The sequence below is a fragment of the Wolffia australiana genome, chromosome 6 (genome assembly GCF_029677425.1).
Source record: "Wolffia australiana isolate 7733 chromosome 6, ASM2967742v1".
In the NCBI taxonomy this organism is placed as follows: domain Eukaryota; kingdom Viridiplantae; phylum Streptophyta; class Magnoliopsida; order Alismatales; family Araceae; genus Wolffia; species Wolffia australiana.
This window is the reverse complement of record NC_135840.1, coordinates 2006014-2024570: the sequence shown is the minus strand read 5'-3', so window position 1 is coordinate 2024570 and position 18557 is coordinate 2006014.

Genomic DNA, 18557 nt, shown 5'->3' with positions numbered 1-18557 from the left:
GAATTTTGATGAGATCATAATGCAAATACCACTAGCCTTTTAACATGTATTATAAATATTCATATTCAATGGATAGTCGAGATGGATATTGAATTATCCGAATAGAATAGCACTAACTGATCCTACTTATATGATAAGTATATCTGATCCTATGGCTATTAGTGTGGCGACACTAAGGGCATATTGTGGGTGCTCTTTGGAGAAAGAGTTCATTGATTTGATCCCTGAATGGTATTATACCTAAATGTCAATTAGGTTGATTCATGTCACAGTTGTAGAAATGATCCATTGACCTGAGCCACCAAGCACATCTCGTGGATGGACGACTACATTTTGAGTACGACTTATGAGCCACTAATCAAGGGATTCAAACAAGTCATAGCTCGGGTGTAATGAGAAGCTTACGGAGATGATATAGTGGTCAAGACAGGATCATCTGCCCTTGGTATAAGAGGATATTGACTCAAGGGAGGCGATGCATAAAATCTCTAGCAAGGGCAGTGTTGGAGGAGGAGTCCTCCAGTTATACCCACTATGCATCAGTACTAATCGAATGACAAATAAGGGTTTGACGATCAAACATACTCTAAGTCATTCGAGAGTCTCGCAAAGATGATGGATTATAATATACAGTAACCGAGGACGGTAAAGGTTCCATGAGAGAGTTCAAACACTACATGGTATCTTCTAGAGCACGAGGTGTAACTTGGCACCCACGGGATGGAAACTTAACCTATCGATTGGATTAAATCAATCCTTAGTTAACTAATGTATATGTCGATATAGGTAACTAATAAGGTTGGTCAATAATTATTATTGGACCACTAAAGATATTAACTAGAATGATACATGGGCCTAGAGGGTCACATGCATAAGATCAAAGGGGCATTGGTAGATATATTTTAAGTTATTGGATTTTTGAGAAAAACTTAAGTAAAATATAGATAGGGAAGGGACACCCATTTCAAGCACCCAAGCCAGCCAGAATTGAGAACCCCCCTTTTCTCCACTCAACCAAGGAGAGTGTCTTCATGGTGACAAGATCTTCAAGATTTTCAAGGAGAGTTAAAGAAGAAAAGGTGGAGATCTAAGAGCAAAGTGATATGTGGATACTTCTAGAGGCTGGCTATGTGAATGGCTTCAGAATGATCTCAAAGAGAGCAGGTCAAGTGTGGAACAAGATCCCCATAAGGTAAATGTGATGTATTGACTTTTAAATACTGACGGAGAATTGATTCACGCTTCCACATTATAAAACCATGTTTTCCACGGTTGAACCAAGGTACAGAATTGATGGAGGACCATCTAGTCGAGCATGTCCAGACTCGTCATCAACCACTTTGCGCAGCCCGAGCTGATGTGAAGAACCTGAATTTCCACTACCAGTTTTGAGAAGTCTTATTTTGCGTTGTTTTGCTTCGTGTCGTGTCTCTTTGTGGTTTTATGGCGGCTCACTCCCATGTACGGGCCAATCTTTGTGTTATTTTAGTCTTTTCTCATCGTCTTTGGATTGTAGGGGGGGCCCTCCTGCGTGAGTACAGACCTCCCCATGTGTGATTTGTTTGTTTGGTTGAATTAGTTGGCACCTTTAGGGGGAAGGAATCCATGTTTGGCTTCTTCTCTCCCTAAAGAACCCTTTTAAGGGGAGTCCCAATAAGCTTCCCCCTTAAAAGGGGCCCATTAGGGCACCCCATAGCTGCCCCTCCTTTCTATGAGAGGAGAGGGGGAGTGAACGTGGAGTTATGCCTTGTTGTTTTAGAAAGTCAGTTGTTGTTTTCAGACAGAAAAAAAAAGATATCGTTTGTTACCTCTAGAGTTCCTTCTTCTTCTCGTATTGCTTTTCTACAAGAAGTGGCACCTAGTATTGAAGAAGATCGACGACCAGAGAAGGTCTTCGTTGAGCCAATACGATCGTGGGCTCTTAGCCTTTCAACCTACGACGCCATTTTTGCCTTGGGAATGTGAACGTGTGGATCAAGAAACTGACTCACTTGCATGAATCAATTCGCCTACATAAACCTGCCGAAGTAAGACTGGTCATCTGAGTTGCTTTTGTTCTAATCTGCCAATGTCCATTGAACAGGTTGATGATTTCATCGTTGAATCCTGCCTACAATAGACGGTTATAAGCAATCACTCCGACTCTTGACAACCCAGCACGGTTCATCAATATGAAGCCCGTCTCCATCGACGGATAAAATCGACGGCCATCCGGTGTCGCTCCTAGTCGTGGTTCCGCCTGGCATCTGGCATTCCTTCTGATCTGACGTCCCTTCTGGTTCTCAAATCCCAGGAATCTCCTTCTCAAAATTCACTGTCACTCGGTCATAAGGGTTCAGTACATCACCGTTGTGGACTGTGATGAACAACAGTTCTATCCACTGTTTGCCATCCACCACGATTTGACCATTCGGTGGCCGGCCTTTCAGTTGTTCCTCCGTAGCAGAGCAGCCTTTCGCTGCATCCAGACCTATGAGAAATCATCACTGCTCTCCAACCCAATGTTCGGACTCCTTCCATCATTCCTGATCGTACATCTTCACAACTGAGACTTCATTGTTCTTCTTCGGCGGAATCGACTTTCCCAATTCTCGACTCGAGCCCCAGGTCACATATTTTCCCCATTACATATATTATTATTTCCTCCAGCGTCGGTCTCTAATTACTCAGTTGCCTCAAGAGAAATTAATATGTTTGTAGGAATAGCCACTGTACTTGTGCTAAAGTGAATTTTCTTTGACGGTATCAGATCTGTTCATTCACATCGACGGTGCAGACACTCTTGGACGAAGGTCTTCCTCCTCCCGTCCATTTTCAAACTGAACACGCAGATCATTAGGAGCTTGGACGTGCCACTACTCATTCTATGTGGCGACATCTAGGTTACTCCCAGATCACCTATTTTCTGACGTACTTCTTTTGGAATTATTTCAAATCATCCTACATCATTTCACTTCGTTGCATCACATTTTGTGTTCATTCTCGTAGTATAACATGAGTCGCTCGATCCCGGCATATCGTGTTACATCAAGAACCCGACATTCTACGTGAATATCAGGTAAGAATTTAAAATCAAACCCTAGAGACTAACTTACTTTGTCTAACTCTTCTTCTATGTCAATTACCAAGTATGAATTTAAAATAAAACCCTCGAGACTGTCTTACTTTGTTTTCTATCTCTTCTTCTATGTCAATTAGCAAGAAATAATTGAAAATCAAACTTTGGCGATTGTCTTACTTTGTCTTGTAATTCTTCTTCTATGTCAATTACCAAGTAAGAGTTTAAAGTCAAACCCTGGAGACAGTCTTACTTTGTCTTCTTCCTCTTCTTGTATAGTAAGTAAGAATTTAAAATTAACCCTTGGAATTTTTCTTACTTTAACTCTTCTTTTATATCAATTAGCCAACAAGAATTCGCAATCATCCTTGGGACATTGTCTTACTTTAAACTCTTCTTCTATATCAATTAGCAAGTAAGAACTCAAAGTGAAACCATGTGGATTGACTAGCTCTAGCTTCTTCCATCGAAATCTATCGAGAGAAAGTGAGCCTTATCGGTTTGAACATGGGGCAGAGCTTCTCTCTCCTCCGAAATTGGTGATTTGGTTATAACTTTTGCTACACATCTTGGATCGAGCTGATTTTTGTTTCATTGGATTCGGAAGGCCTCAAGGAATTGACTACAAGAACGCCCCAAATAGAATCCTATAGCTCGTATTTGAGGCCCTTGAATCCTTGAGGTAAGTTTTTAAATTGAAATTTTAAATTACCAATATCTTATGAATCCGATGAGATAATTATGTGAAATTTATACTTAAAATACTCGGCTTGACAAGACGCATCTAGCAATATATTTTTTCTCTTATGATTTACTTGATTTAATCTGTTTTTGTTAATTTTTTAACTTATTCACCGTAAATCAATTCGTAGCCCCCAATCCAATGCGGGCTACAAAATCAGCTAGGTGCCAAGACCAACCGCCTGACGTGGCTGCCACGTCGGAGGGGTTGGCTGCACCGGCAGCCCACCTGGGGAGTATGCACGGGTCCACTGAGGCATCAGTGGACCGTGCATCTCCCACATCAGCTGCCAAATGCGACCAGGCCGTCGGATCGAACAGCCTGGCTGCATCCAACGGCTCTCGAAATCCAAAAATTGAAAAAAAAAACAACAAAAACAAAATAAAAATAAAAAAGCATCACGATGCAATTATTACACCGCCAATGGTCATAACAGCAATTGAAAATGCCACCTGTGCAACCATCTCAACCGTTGAGCATGACAGCTATCATGATCTCAACGGTTCAAACGATGGACCATCGGTGCTCCCCTCGAAAATTCAAACTCAAGAGGCGTTGGCATTTAATGCCACCGGCTCATTAAATACCCTTTTTCATTTTGGTCAACCCGAGATTGACACGTCAGACCCAACGGCCTACGTTCACTCAAAGATCCAGATGGATCAACCCACAGCCGCATGATCAGCCACGTCACCGATCTTGGTGATTCCTTCTGATGGACTCGACAACGAATTAAATTCATTATCGGTGAGCGTTAAACTTACCGCGTCCATCGCAATTGTTGACTATTCCTCTACATCTACACCGTTGGATAAGAAAAAAAATCCACCCATTGAAGGACAAGCGACCACGTCAGTGCACCCCGTGACCTCTCGTGGACCTATCGATTTGGCCGACCCGGGCCGCGTCGACTTGGCCGATTTGGGCCAAGTTGACTCGACTCCTTCGGCCCGGGTCGATCAGTCCGATTTGACCGATTCTGGCCAGATCAACCTGATCGAATCGACCGGATTCGATGCGATCGACTCGGCTGACCCTGACCAGGTCAACCTAATCGACTCGGCCGGGTTCGATGCGGTCGACCTGGCTGACCCTGACCGGGTCAACGCGGTCGACTTGGCCACGTTTGCCTTGGTCAACTCGGCCAAATCTGACCGGGTCAACCTGGTCCACCCAGTTGATTCAGACTAGGTTGACCTGGTCAACTTGATCGAGCCCGAACTGGTCGACCCAGCCAATTCGGATCGAGTCGACCCAGTTGACCTAGCTAGGTCTATACCGATCGCCCCATCTGATTCAAAACAGGCCGATCTGCTCAACCTGACCAGATCCAAACCAGTCGTCCCGGCCATTTCGGAATGGGTCGACCCAGTTGACCTGGTCGGGTTTGAACCGGACGACTTAGACTGGATCGATCTGGTCGAACTGAGTAAGGTCCACCGGGTTGACCCGGTTGACTCTGGTTGGGCAAACGAGGACTCGAGCGATCGGGTTGTCTCGGACGATTCCGATCAAGTAGACTTGACCAACCCTGATGTAGTGCCAAACATTTTAGACCGGGTCGACTCGGGTGCCCTGACCACCCCAACCTGGGCCATCCCGACCACCGCTGATCCACTTGGCAATGACCAACCCCGGCCAGTTCGAGAGGGCTTGTCCCATAAGGGCAAAGTTGATTTGGGGTCTCTCACTAGGGTGGTCCCCCCTGTTCTACCTCGGGATTGGGCAAGGCATTCGGCCACTCTTGATCAAGTTTACTCACCTGTATCGGGACCTATTGGCCCGGCAGCACATGTCACATAGGACGAGAAGCGCGACTCTGCGTTAGAAGGACAACCACCTAGACCACTACCATAATTGACCTAGGTAGCCCGAGTGGCGGGACCTTCGCATACAACTACCATCCAACCAATATCGAAGACTACGCTTCCCCCTCTATACTATGCCACGACACTGAAGAGTGGTTATACTGACTCTGAGGGCGTGCGAGTAGTTACATTCTCCAAGGAGGAGATCACGTGAATGGCAGCACCATTTGCCTACACTTTGATCAGGCATTTTGCTCCGAAGCGTCCCCTCATTGATGACATCGTGAGGGTATACTTAGTGCCAGGGAACTTTCTTGGTCCAGTGGTTATTGGGGCACGCAACCATCAGAGTGTTTTATTTGCTTCCAATTGGAAGCCGACTTCAAAAAGGCTTGGAGCCACACCACATGGACGATCAATGGCTCCACTATGCATACCTATCGATGGACGGCCGAGCAGACGAGCAGCTCACGAGATCATTGCCCTCACTCTGTCCCGGTGTGGATAGGCTTCCTTGGACTACGACTGCATCTCTTCACGTCAACTGCTTTGGAATCCTTAGCTAGTGTTGTTGGAACATTCATACGCCTTGACAAAGACGTACATCTATTCATCCGCCCTAGATATGCAAGGGTATGTGTAGAGATAGATCTACTAGAGCCCATACATTGCATGATACTCATTCGTAATGGCGATGAGTTGATCCGCCAGTCCATTGTGTACAAGAACCTCCCATAGTTCTGTATACACTGCACACTTCCAGGTCATACGCTTCACACGTGTCGCCAAAAGGTGACACATGCCACATCAACCCCCCCGGAAGAGTTTCTTCCTCCATCGCCTTACAATGACTACATAGTAGAGGTGAAATCCACCACTCAAGGGCATCGCCCTAACCAGAGACCGCCACTAGCTACACGCCCCATACTCGCACTGTAGGGTACGACTAGTGTGTTCCCTCCCCTACCTCGGGATTCTATGTCGGCTAAGCCTGTATTGGCTAAGCCTTCCCCTACAGCTTCACAGTGGGTGAAGAAGGGTACTGAGAAGTGTCCCCAATCACTACCCCGAGCTAGTGTTTGCCCGTCGTGATACCGGTACCGGATGCCGGTATCGGGACGGATGCTGTACCGGATACCAGAAAGGCAATTTCTGATATCCGGTTTTTTCGATATCCGGATATCGGATATCGATTTCGGATATCGGTTGCTACACTACCGATATTCGATACCGATATCCGTCCCGATTTGGCATCCGTCTCCGTCTCAAGGGGATAGATGCCGGTATCGGATATCGGATGCGAATATCGAAAACCGATGTCCGCATCGAATTATAAATCAAAGTAATTTAATTATCAAGACATCCCGCATTACGTACGTAGGCACGGGTGAACTGAAAGAGCTTTATGTAAGATAGTAGATCTCAACTCTTACATTCAGTTCTCGATTTTTAATTTTTTCCATATGGGATAGAAGGATTCGGGTTTTGTGTTAAACTCGGAATCCCTTTATCCCATATGGAAAGATATAGAAATTTTTCTTTCTATTTATTGGACAGCGTACTAATTGATTAATATATTAATTTTTATTTAGAACGCTCTTAAAAGAAGCGATAATAGATATAGATATTATTTTAATACTAAATAATTTAGGGGCCTCATTCAATATATACATGAAAATGTTTTTAAAATCTCCCATGTGGGATAACGGGATTCACAGTTTACATTAACTTTGAATCCTCTTATCCCATATGGAAGAAAAAAAAAATTGCACACTATATATTAACGGGCATTGAACATAAATCAAAACCGAACAATGCGATTGAAACGAACATGTATAATGTGAAAAGTGGTTTATTTTTATCGGTCGATACCTAATACCGGATATCGGAACCGAGATCCGGATATCGAAAACCGGTATCTGGCATCCAGTATCCGTCTCTGAAATCCGGATATCGGAAAACCAATATCCGGTATACGATACCGTATTCGTCCTCACCCCTCGATATCCGGTACCGATATCTGTCTAACCCCTGCTAGACGGATATTGCACAATATCTGATATCCAATATCCGGAACCGTCCCATTTTTTTCGGATATCGGATATCACTTGTCCGATACCGGATATCAAACAGATATCAGGACGGGCGAACTCTACCCCGAGCTAAGGATGCCCCTTATATTAGCAACCGATCGGGAAAAGGTAAAGAGGTAAGTGCACTCGAACTTACCTTAAATGCTTTTGCCCTTCTGGATGCACTAGAAGGACCCGACACGAGAGACTACGTGGAGGTCGGGTAGAGTCGATCCAGTATCCCTAGCACCTGTGGCCCTACACCCCCCTGTCCCACATCATCCCCTCGGCTTGCATCTTCCCATCCCTCACCATCCCCTCAACCAACAACCCCCCATCCCTCATCGCCCCTCCGTATCTCCTCCCACCCCTCGTCACCCCCTCGGCCTACATCTTCCCATTCACCTCGACCTACACCTCCCCACCCCTCCCCTACATTACCCTCAGCTCCACCTTCATCCCCTCCATCTCCTCCACTCTTTCAAAACCCCATCCCACCATCCTCTCCTAGCCACATGCCCCCCCTCCCCCACTCGATATACTCACCTCCCTACTCGACCTCCATCCATCACATATCCCATTTGAGCGGGAGGAATGCTTGACTGACGTCAAGTTTTACTCACTAGTTTTGAAGATACTAGAGGAGGCACTAGTGGTCACACTTCCACGGGAGAGAAGTATGATGCCTCTCTTTTTGAGGATTCAGACATGGATACCTTTCCCCCTTTAGGACATCATTCGGATGCCCCCCATACTCATCGTATATATAACATCCGATTAAAGGTGCATCACACGAGCGGTTAGCCTCATGATTCCAAGTCTCATTTGGAATTGTATAGGGATAGGCAGCCCTCTAACCCAGTCACACCTTGTTGTCCTGATTCATAAGCACAACGTAGGGATAGTTGGGCTTATTCAGTCGATGATTACATCGGATCAATCTTATTCTATTACGAGGAAACTTAGAATGGATCATGTTTATTGTCATTCCTCAAATAAGCTCTAGAGGTTTTGGAAATGAGATTATTTGTTGGAATTTCTTGCTAAAGGGACGCAGTACATCACTTTTGCAGTACCATACTCCCCGAAGCCATACACGCTCACGGTCCTCTATGCCTTGCATAGACATTTAGTGCAGAAGCACTTTGGAAAGAACTCACCTTACATATCAAGACCCATCTAAGACTTGTTCATCTCCCTTGGTTTATAGCGGGGGACTTCAACTGCATACGGGCAGTCAGTGAGCACTAGGGAGGCCGCCCGCCTAGGGCACGATCTATGCAAGCATTCAACGACTTTATTCACCAGGCTTCCCTCGTGGAGCCTCCCACTATAGGTGAGAAGTGGACATGGTGCAATGAGCGCCAGGAAGATGCGCGTATGTACGAGCGGCTCGACCGCTATTTTTGTAACATCACTGCATTGATGCACTACACCCTTACCATCGAGATACTTCCATGTTACTGCTCGGACCACACCACTTTTACTCCTTTCGAACTCTACTACTCGTGTCCATCGCCCTCCCTTCGATTCCAGGCTACGTGGCTAGAGCATGAAGCCTTTCAAGGTTTTATGTATAGTCACTAGCATGGAACGGTCTTTAATTCGTCTCTCGAGAACTTCAGTTATAGACTGAGGAACCTCAAGTTCCACCTGAAATGGTGGAATCGACATATAGTCGAAGACGTGCATGCACCAGTCGAAACACTCATGAGGGAGCTAGCTGCTATTGAGCGACAACTACAAGATGTTGGACAGACGACACGAGAGAGCGTAAGACTATGCTTAGCGAGCAGCTTCAGGATGCTATGCAACGACAGGAGATTTTCTATCTCCAGATATCACGTATCCAATGGCTGCGAGAAGGTGATAGAAATACACGTTTCTTTCGCGCCTCGATTCGCCACAGAGCATGTCCTAATTATACAACACTATTAGGAATGTATAATCAGGACCCCATCCAACTAGCGAGTGTAGGCGTTGCATATTATAGCTCGTTCCTTCCTCACAGCTAACTGTCGTGAGTGAGGACCTACTTGCCTCCATTCCCCATTTGGTGATCGACTAGGAGAACACACTACTCACAGCCCTTCCTATGCGAGCGGAGATCAAGGAGGTAGTCTTTTCCTTGGGTAGGAACAAGGCTCTAGGACCAGATGGATTCTCAGTGGAATTCTATTTAGCATTTTGGGATATTGTAGGCATAGACTTGGTGCTTGCTATCAAAGAGGTATTTATACGCAAAGTTCTACCATGAAATTGGAAATCCACTTTCTTGGCGCTTATCCCAAAAGTGGAAAACCCAGTTTCATTTAAGGACTTTTGCCCTATCAGTCTTTGTAATGTATGCTATAAAGTTGCATCTAAGATCATTACAAATTAACTAGGGACCTTCCTTGATAGACTTATCTCAAGAAAGCCTAGTGAAGGGTTGACAGATCCATGACAGTATCTTGCTAGTTCATGAGTTAGTCGAATCCTTAAACACTCATATTCGAGGTTCGAATGTCATCATCAAATTGGGTATGGAAAAGGCTTTTCATCAAGTTGAGTGGAATTTTCTTACCCAGGTGTTACGTCGTTTTGGGTTCACCGATGCAGTCATCGATCTCGTCGATGCCTGCATTAGAGAGAACCACTTCTCTCTCCTGGTGGACGGAAACTCCATTGGCTTCTTCACGGCTACGAGAAGTCTACGGCAAGGTGATCCTATCTCACCCACCCTTTTCATATTGATGGAGGAGATCTTTAGCCAATCGCTCACACGAACGATTGCTCAAGGCCTCATCCGACCATATTTTACAAAAAGGGGATGCCCGATCCTCTCGCACTCACTATTTCCAGATGATGCCATCCTTTTCCTCAATGTACTTACAAAATCCTCACTTATGTTGGAAATTATGAGTGTCCTCACTACATACAAGTGAGCTTTTGGCCTGCTCGTCAATGGCTCAAAGAGTAGCTTTATGGTTGGTCCTTCCACCACTATAAAGTACTCTCAGATTATCCAACAGTATACTCGATACTCTTGAGGATGCCTCCTTTTCGATTATCTCGGATGCCCTATCTTTCTCGGGCGGGCTTGCCATCATTATTTTGATGCCTTATTGGCCAAATTGAGAAAGAATCCTGACGGATGATGGTTTACTCCTCTACGAGGTATGAAAACCTTCACAATATCGTCATAGAATCAGACTCACAGGTATTAGTTGACATGCTTCGTGCATGTAAATGCTCCCAGTGGCAGCTTCAGCGGGTCTGGCAAGACATCATGCAGTGCTGCCGTCGCACACCTAGTATTTGTCACCACCTATGTGAGGGAAATCAAACAACGGAAGCTCTTGCCAACCACGCGGTATACACACGTACCCCTACCTCATTTTTCTTTTCTTAGCAAGAACTCCCTCAGACAGCTTGTGGATGCTTACATGTGGAACGCCTTGGCTTGTCGGCTCTTCGCATGCGTCGCACACTATCAAAGGAGAGGCCGCGAGAGTGGTAGATTGCATAGAGGGATGATGACGGGAGAACTCACCCTCTTGCTTGATCGTCCAATTTGCCGAGCACCTTAACACTGACATCTGCGGATGGCAGGTTGGACTGCACTCAACACATTGACTCTACTATGCGAGCTCCCCATACTCCTGGTGGCACGCATACATCTCTTGGAGATTTTCCCCCATGGTTGACGTCTTGCATGAAGTGCGAGAGGCTGAGCGCTCGCTCTCCCACTTTATTGATGTCCCCGCCACGCACCTCATCGACGACATTTGTTGACGGCAGGGAGAGCTCCACACACTTCATGCATCATCAGCACCGTGGGGGGATCCGGAGACACGCCGGCACCAGCGACCTTTTCAGAGCACTTGGTAGGTATCACTTATGTATCTTTTCTCTTTCCTGCACATGGGCGTGGATGAGTGGGATCCGAGTGTAATTGGGATATTTATGCTTGCTCCATGCCTAAAAGGGTGATAAACAATCCACTTTATATATAAAACCCCCCTGGATGGCATCCAAGGCATGGTTGGATTGGTCTATGGGCATAGCCGCAAGGTTGGAAGTAACCGGCACCGTGTTTTTGCAAATTGTAGCTTCTTCCTCTTCATGTATATCAAGAAAAAAGTTTAAAGTCAATCATTAAATATTTTCTAACTTTGGTTTCTTCCTCTTATTGCGTAGCAAAATAGAAATTTAAAGTCAACCCTTGGAGATTGTCTAACTTTGGCTTCCTCCTCTTCCTCTAAAGCAAGTAAGAAATTGAATCAACCCCTGGAGATTGAATAAGTTTCCAAAAATATATTAGCAGTCTGTAATGATTTTTTACATTTTCTAATGTCGCCATTAAAAGTAATTTTAACCTACGGCTCATGGATAGAGGACAATCAGCCATGTATCCTTCTCCTTACTATCATTAGTTATCAATCCTAATCATGGAATGGGAAAAAGAATGCATACTTTGTTATGTAGCATTTGTTCCTGCATAAGTCTATTTCTTCGCCTATTTTTTCCCACAGATGGGGACAGAAGAACACTCCTAACTCTTATGTGATGAAGGACCAGAATGATGTTCCATCCTATTTTGCATGTCGTATCTTGTCATGTTCTATTGGCTTCTTTCTTTAGTTCAAACACTCCTCTTCCCCGTTAACAAGTAAAAGTTTAAAATCAGCCCTCATAGATTGCCTACAACACCTTACTGATCACTAGTAATTTGTAAACAAATTTGAAACTTTAAATTTGCCATTGTCATTAAAACTACTTTAGAGATTGTTTCAAGTGATAATATATATAAGTAGTTCGAGGCAATAGAGTAATGCTAAATGCACATTATATGGTCGTCAAGCCAATCACACAACCATGTTATGTTTAAGTTCATTAAAATAAATATTTGTTCATTTTTACTCTCATGTGATATTCAGAATGAGGTCCCAAGTACATGTAATGAGTTATTAGATTATGATGATATCATAATGTATTAATCACTAGTAATTGCATGTGTCTTGTAAATTCCTATTCGATCTCTACTAAAAAAAGATGTAAAACTATCATGATATAAAACAAATATGATAAGCATGACCGATCCTTTGGCCTTTAGCATGGGGATGCTGAAGATAGATGGTGGGTGGCCTTTAAAGAAAGAGTTCACTTATTTAATCAGTATAAATCCCTAAATGGTACTATACCTAAACATCAAACGGATTACAATTTGATGATTTACTAAACTCTAAGTCATTTCGGAGTCTTGTATGGATGAGGAATTATATATGTATTGTAATCGATGACAATAATAGTTCCATGAGAGAGTTCAATCAATGCTTTGTATATTTTAGAGTGTGGGGTGTAGTTTGGCACCCCAAGGACTGGAAAATGAAAATATCAATTGGGGTTAAATTAAACCATAATTAATTCATTCATATGTTGATATTGTTAATTAATAAGTTTGGTCAATAAATGTTACCGTTCCTTCAAAGTTTTTTCTTGAACAGCATATGGGCCTAAAGGGTCACATGCATACGATTGAGAGGATATTAGAAGCATAAATAAGGATTTTTATGAAGTATAAATAAGGGGGCATCCATTTTATGTGCACATGACAGTCAGATCTGGCCCCCCTCCTTTCTTCTTTCTCTGTTTTCTTCACACTCCACAATCCCTCCTTGATGGTGAGAAGATTGACAAGATCTTCAAGAAGAAGTGGTGAAGAATAAGAGGAGACCCAGCAACCTTCTAGTTGTGTGGGTATTTCTACAGGCTCGGCAATTGAATGTCTTGAAGAAGTTCTCCCAGGAAGCAAGTCAAGGGTGAAAAAAGTTCCCCACAAGGTATTTCATATGTCCGACACTTAATGATGCACAAAAAAAACAGCCCCCTAATCTGACACTTAATCCATTGGATAGCCACTACTAGAGCTCATCCCTAAATTATAGGAAAATATAGGTGAATTAGGATTTATATAAATGGAAAAATTACCACTTCATGGTTTTCTCATATCATTCGGTGCCATTTTCACCCACTTTTCTCACATGTTGAGGGCTCCATTTGAGTTTTTTTACTTATTATACGAGGCAATAAAGGGATAAATAAATGGGCTAATTTGTAGCCCAGACTCCCCTGATTGCTCCATTAAATTATCTAACCCATGGACGCCCATCCTGCTTAATTTACTATAACTACATGCCCTCATAGACTGACAAACCATAAATTGGTGTTATACAATGTCGTTTAAAGCTTATGATTTTATGAAGTAGATGTTGTAATTTCCTTAGAAGCAATGAGTTAGAAAGGGATGAATCCGCATGGAGAAATTATTGAATAAGTGAATTTTAAATTTAATTTTTTTAGGATGTGTTTATTTTTCAATAATTAAATTTAGTATAATAAAATTAAATATTTAAATTTAATCATATAATGATGAGAAAATAATTTTCCTATTTCACCTAAAATATTTAAAACTTATAAAACAAATTGGGGTTTCAGTGGATTTTTTATTACGAAATACTAATTAACTCTAATGAAATATGTCAGATGATGGTTTCACTATGTTGTGTGATAGTTGATGGAGATGGAACAAATAGTGAAGTATATGAATGAAATACCACCATTGATTATAAGTTAGAAAATATGTGTTATAATTATATAAATACTCGTAGGGGTTTATTATAATTTTTATAATGCAATTCTAATTATTCCTGAGTTTATGGTATTTTAGTAGAACGTACTAACATTAAATTTTTAAAAAACAATTTTATGAGTCATAATATTTAATTTTTTAGGGGTTTATTATATTATACAATGAACTTATGGTTTTTCCCTATTTATGGTGTTTTAATGAAAGTTATTAAAAATAATTTATGAGTCATTTTATATGATTAAGAATTTATTTTAATATTCAAAGGTTCTTTTGAATTTGCTGGTCTTCCTAAAATTTTGGTCCATCTTAGCAATCTGCCACATGGGTCAAGGAAGGGAGAGAAAAAAAGGCAACTAAGATTGCTTCTACTTCAAATGAAGATGTCTAATGATGTAGGAGATTGAAAGCTGAAATTTTGAGGGTATTTAAATCTTTACTTCAAGTATCCATCAACCATCATAGATCTATGAAGACCTTACATCCTCGTAAAAAAATTCCCTTGGATTGTGTTCCTATTTATAATTAACGGAGTGATTTTCTCATTCAAAATCTCTTTAGGCCCTTTTTTGAATTCCAAGATTGAAGGATGGAGAGACTCATGAAGAGAAAGCCCCACTTGACCCATTGGGGATGTGATGATGAGGTTAGTGTGTTCTTCTTTTTTTTTCACTCTCACATATTCATCCTCTGATTTGTCCCCTCATCGGCACATATTTGCCTCCATCTAAGCCACCAATAGCAATATTAAAATCTACATCACTCGTCTTGCTCCACTTCTCATCAACAAATATTCGTAGCCATCTGTGCATCAGAATTAGGGGCAAAGATTCCATATGATGAAGACTATGAAGAAATGGGAAGTGCTCAAGGAGAAAACTTATGTATGCCTTTTCTTGAGACTCTTATTTGGCTTGAAAAATTGAATATGGATATAAAGCATATAGGACTTACCGATGTATAAATTTCCATGGAGAGCTGGGCATCACATACAATAATTTGGATCTTAAATATGTATCCACTGGATATATGATATGACTAAAGAAACACAGGAAAATCTGACATGCTTGGACCAAATTTTAAACAATTATCTCAAATAAAATAAAAAGGCCTCAATAAATCTTTAAGAATGGGCACTTTCTGAATTCATCTACTGATCAACTCCCCTACCTATCCATGATTTTTATGTAGTTATCTTATTGTCAAAGATATTTCTACACTGTCGGTTTTGAGGCTTCTGTTGTGATAATGAACCATTTTTTTCTGAAATTGATGTCCTAAGTTAACCTCTTCAAGGTGAGTCAATAATTATAATTTCAACCATTTTCAGAAAATAGAATTTCACAAGAGAGCATACCCAGGGGTAAATGTACCTTTCTAGAGTACTAGTGGTTGAATTATGGGGCTATGATTAAGGTGAAACTTATACCATTCATGCATCAGAAGAATAGTAATGAAAATAGAACTGATTTTTGAAATACTAAGATCAAATCATGTTGGCACAGATTGGATCTATGATTTATTGATTCCTTGAGTGAGGTGTTTTGAGATATTCATGTTTCTTGCCTCTAGACATATCCGCTTCTCCCCCTCATATCAAATATCCTCCTCCATATTGAGGATATCTACTATCGCTCCACCATCACCGCTACATCATTCCCATTACATCGCGAGGGGAGAGGATCCAAGGTGAGTAGGGAGATGAGGAGTGAGAACCTAAAAATCCTATCTAGGTAAATTTCATTCAGGGCCTTTCCCCCTATTTCCTCCTATTTGTGTAAAAACCTTTAGTATATATTTTGTTGTTCAAAAGATCATTCATGTGTGACATAGGTGCATGTATCATCTAGTTAATAACTTCAGTGTCACAATAACATGCAGTCAAATCTACTTAATAATCTATAATAGAAAATAGGTTAACTAATCACAAACTAATATGATCCCTTTGATTGGATAAGTTTCCAGTCTGTGAGGTTCCAAGCTAGACCTTGATCTCTAGAATATAAAGGAGCATAATATCTCTCTCATGGAACCCTTTTGCCATCAGTTAACTTGTACGCACAGTCTACCCACTCAAGGCTCCTACGATGACTTAGGGTATGATCGATTCTCACATACTAATTAATCCTCTGAGTTAATATAGATGTATTTAGAAATTCTTGGTGAACTCTTCTTTAATATTCTACTTTCTAGGCCGACGACTTCATCACATCATCTTCCTTAAGCCATATCCTCTTATACCAACGGTTAATAATTCCATATTGACCATGATAGAAAATATGTGGTTGACAAGGTAATAACACATTCTATATCTCTTCACATGTTCATTAGTAAAATGTATTCATTTTAGTGCACATCTGAAGCTTATAATGAAGTCCATGAATACATGATCCAACTTAACAAATTGTAATGAGATCATAATGCATAGATGACCTTGTCTTCAATCATGTGTTCCAAATATTCCTATTCAAAGGATAGTCATGAAGGACATCAAAGTATCCAACTACAATAACACTATCTAGTCTCACCCATATGATGAGTATGGCCACTCCCGTAGCCATTGGTGTTTTGAAGATGGAGTTTATTGAATTGATCCATACGAATCTTGAAATGGAACTATATAAAACTTTGAATTAGTTTGATTCATGTCACAGTTGTTTAAGTGGTCCTTAGACCACATATACTGATAGAATGCATTTTTACTAGCTTAATATGACCATATTTACATGTTTATTTGCATTAAACATGTAAATATGGTCTTAACCTAAAATAATCATGTAAATAACTATATGTGTGTGCAATCAAGCTTAAAATGACTAAACTTATTTTTATATTGACATTATGAATTTTCAGCATCTAATGTATTTTTTCAGATATTTCTAATGATTGATTCTGAAAGAATATAATTTTCACAGTCAAAATCTGAATTTTCTGGAATTTTTCAACATTAAATTCAGAAAGATATGGCTTTTCTAAGTAAAAATATATATATTTGTATTTTTGGGCCTTTATTTATTAAATATATATTTTAGAACTTATTTCTAATACTTTATTTCGTGACGCAACTTGTCACCATTTGATTTGTCGAATGATGATAGCTAGAGATAATGATTAGTTGACACTTGTGCAATGCCATAATTGCATTTAATGGCTTACAAAATCCCTTTTTTAACTCTTACTACGTAGGTGACGTGGACCAATCAGAAAAAGGCATTATTTTTTGTAATTAATGCATTCAGGGGACCGAAGCAGAGCCAGTTAAATTATTATTTCTTTTTCCCCTTCTCTCTCCTTGGAATGGTCGAAAGTAGCTACTGCACTTGTGTCACGCGACACATGGCACCATGTGTACCCGTGGCGTGCACGTATGTACGTGGCACACACGTGTCATACCCTCATTTGCTTAAATGAAAAGGGTATTAATGTGGCGTGCGCAGAAATGCCACCATGTCACATGTCTTTCAATTATTTAAACTTTTCAATTCCTTTTGTCTTTTTGTCTTTTTCTCCAAGATGAAACATGGCATGACAAGAGCCGTTGATCATCGATGACAAGGAGGAATCCCAGCCAATCATAATAAATAATGCCAGATGAGACAAAACCCAAACCAAACGAGGCGACAGCGCTGACGAGGATGAAGAGAGAGAAATATTTAAATTAAATCGGTGATAAATTAAATCCAACTTTCAGGCATGATATTCAACGATCTAGAACTTGGATCGAGCTGAAATTTGAAGGGAAGCTTTGTCTTTTGGTCCTCTGTCCATCCATTATAAATTGAGCCCCTGATCTATGTAAAAAACATCTTTAAGCTCACTTCCTCCAAGAGAGGTTGATTGAAAGAAAGTGATGTTTTGAAGGTTCATCAAGTGCTTCTCGGTGTCTCTAGTGCTTGAAGAGGTTCATTAGAGAAGTGGGGAGGTTGATCTGCAGCAGGAAGATGTCGGGATCCTGTGGAATATAGTTATCTAAGCTTAAAGATGTTTTTTACATTGAACCAACTCCAAGACATTTAGTAAGTTAATCATCTTCTTCATCCACCACCTTCGTCATCATCTTCATCCATTACCATCCTCATCCACTCTATCTTCGTCTAGTATTATCCACTCTTACCCATTTCACACCCCCTCTTGCACCATCATGATCTCATCACGTACCTCTATCTTTTCCATTTAAGCCAACATTCGTTTCTCCTTACTCCACTCATAATCCCCTCTCAATACCACTACATCATTCACCGTATCC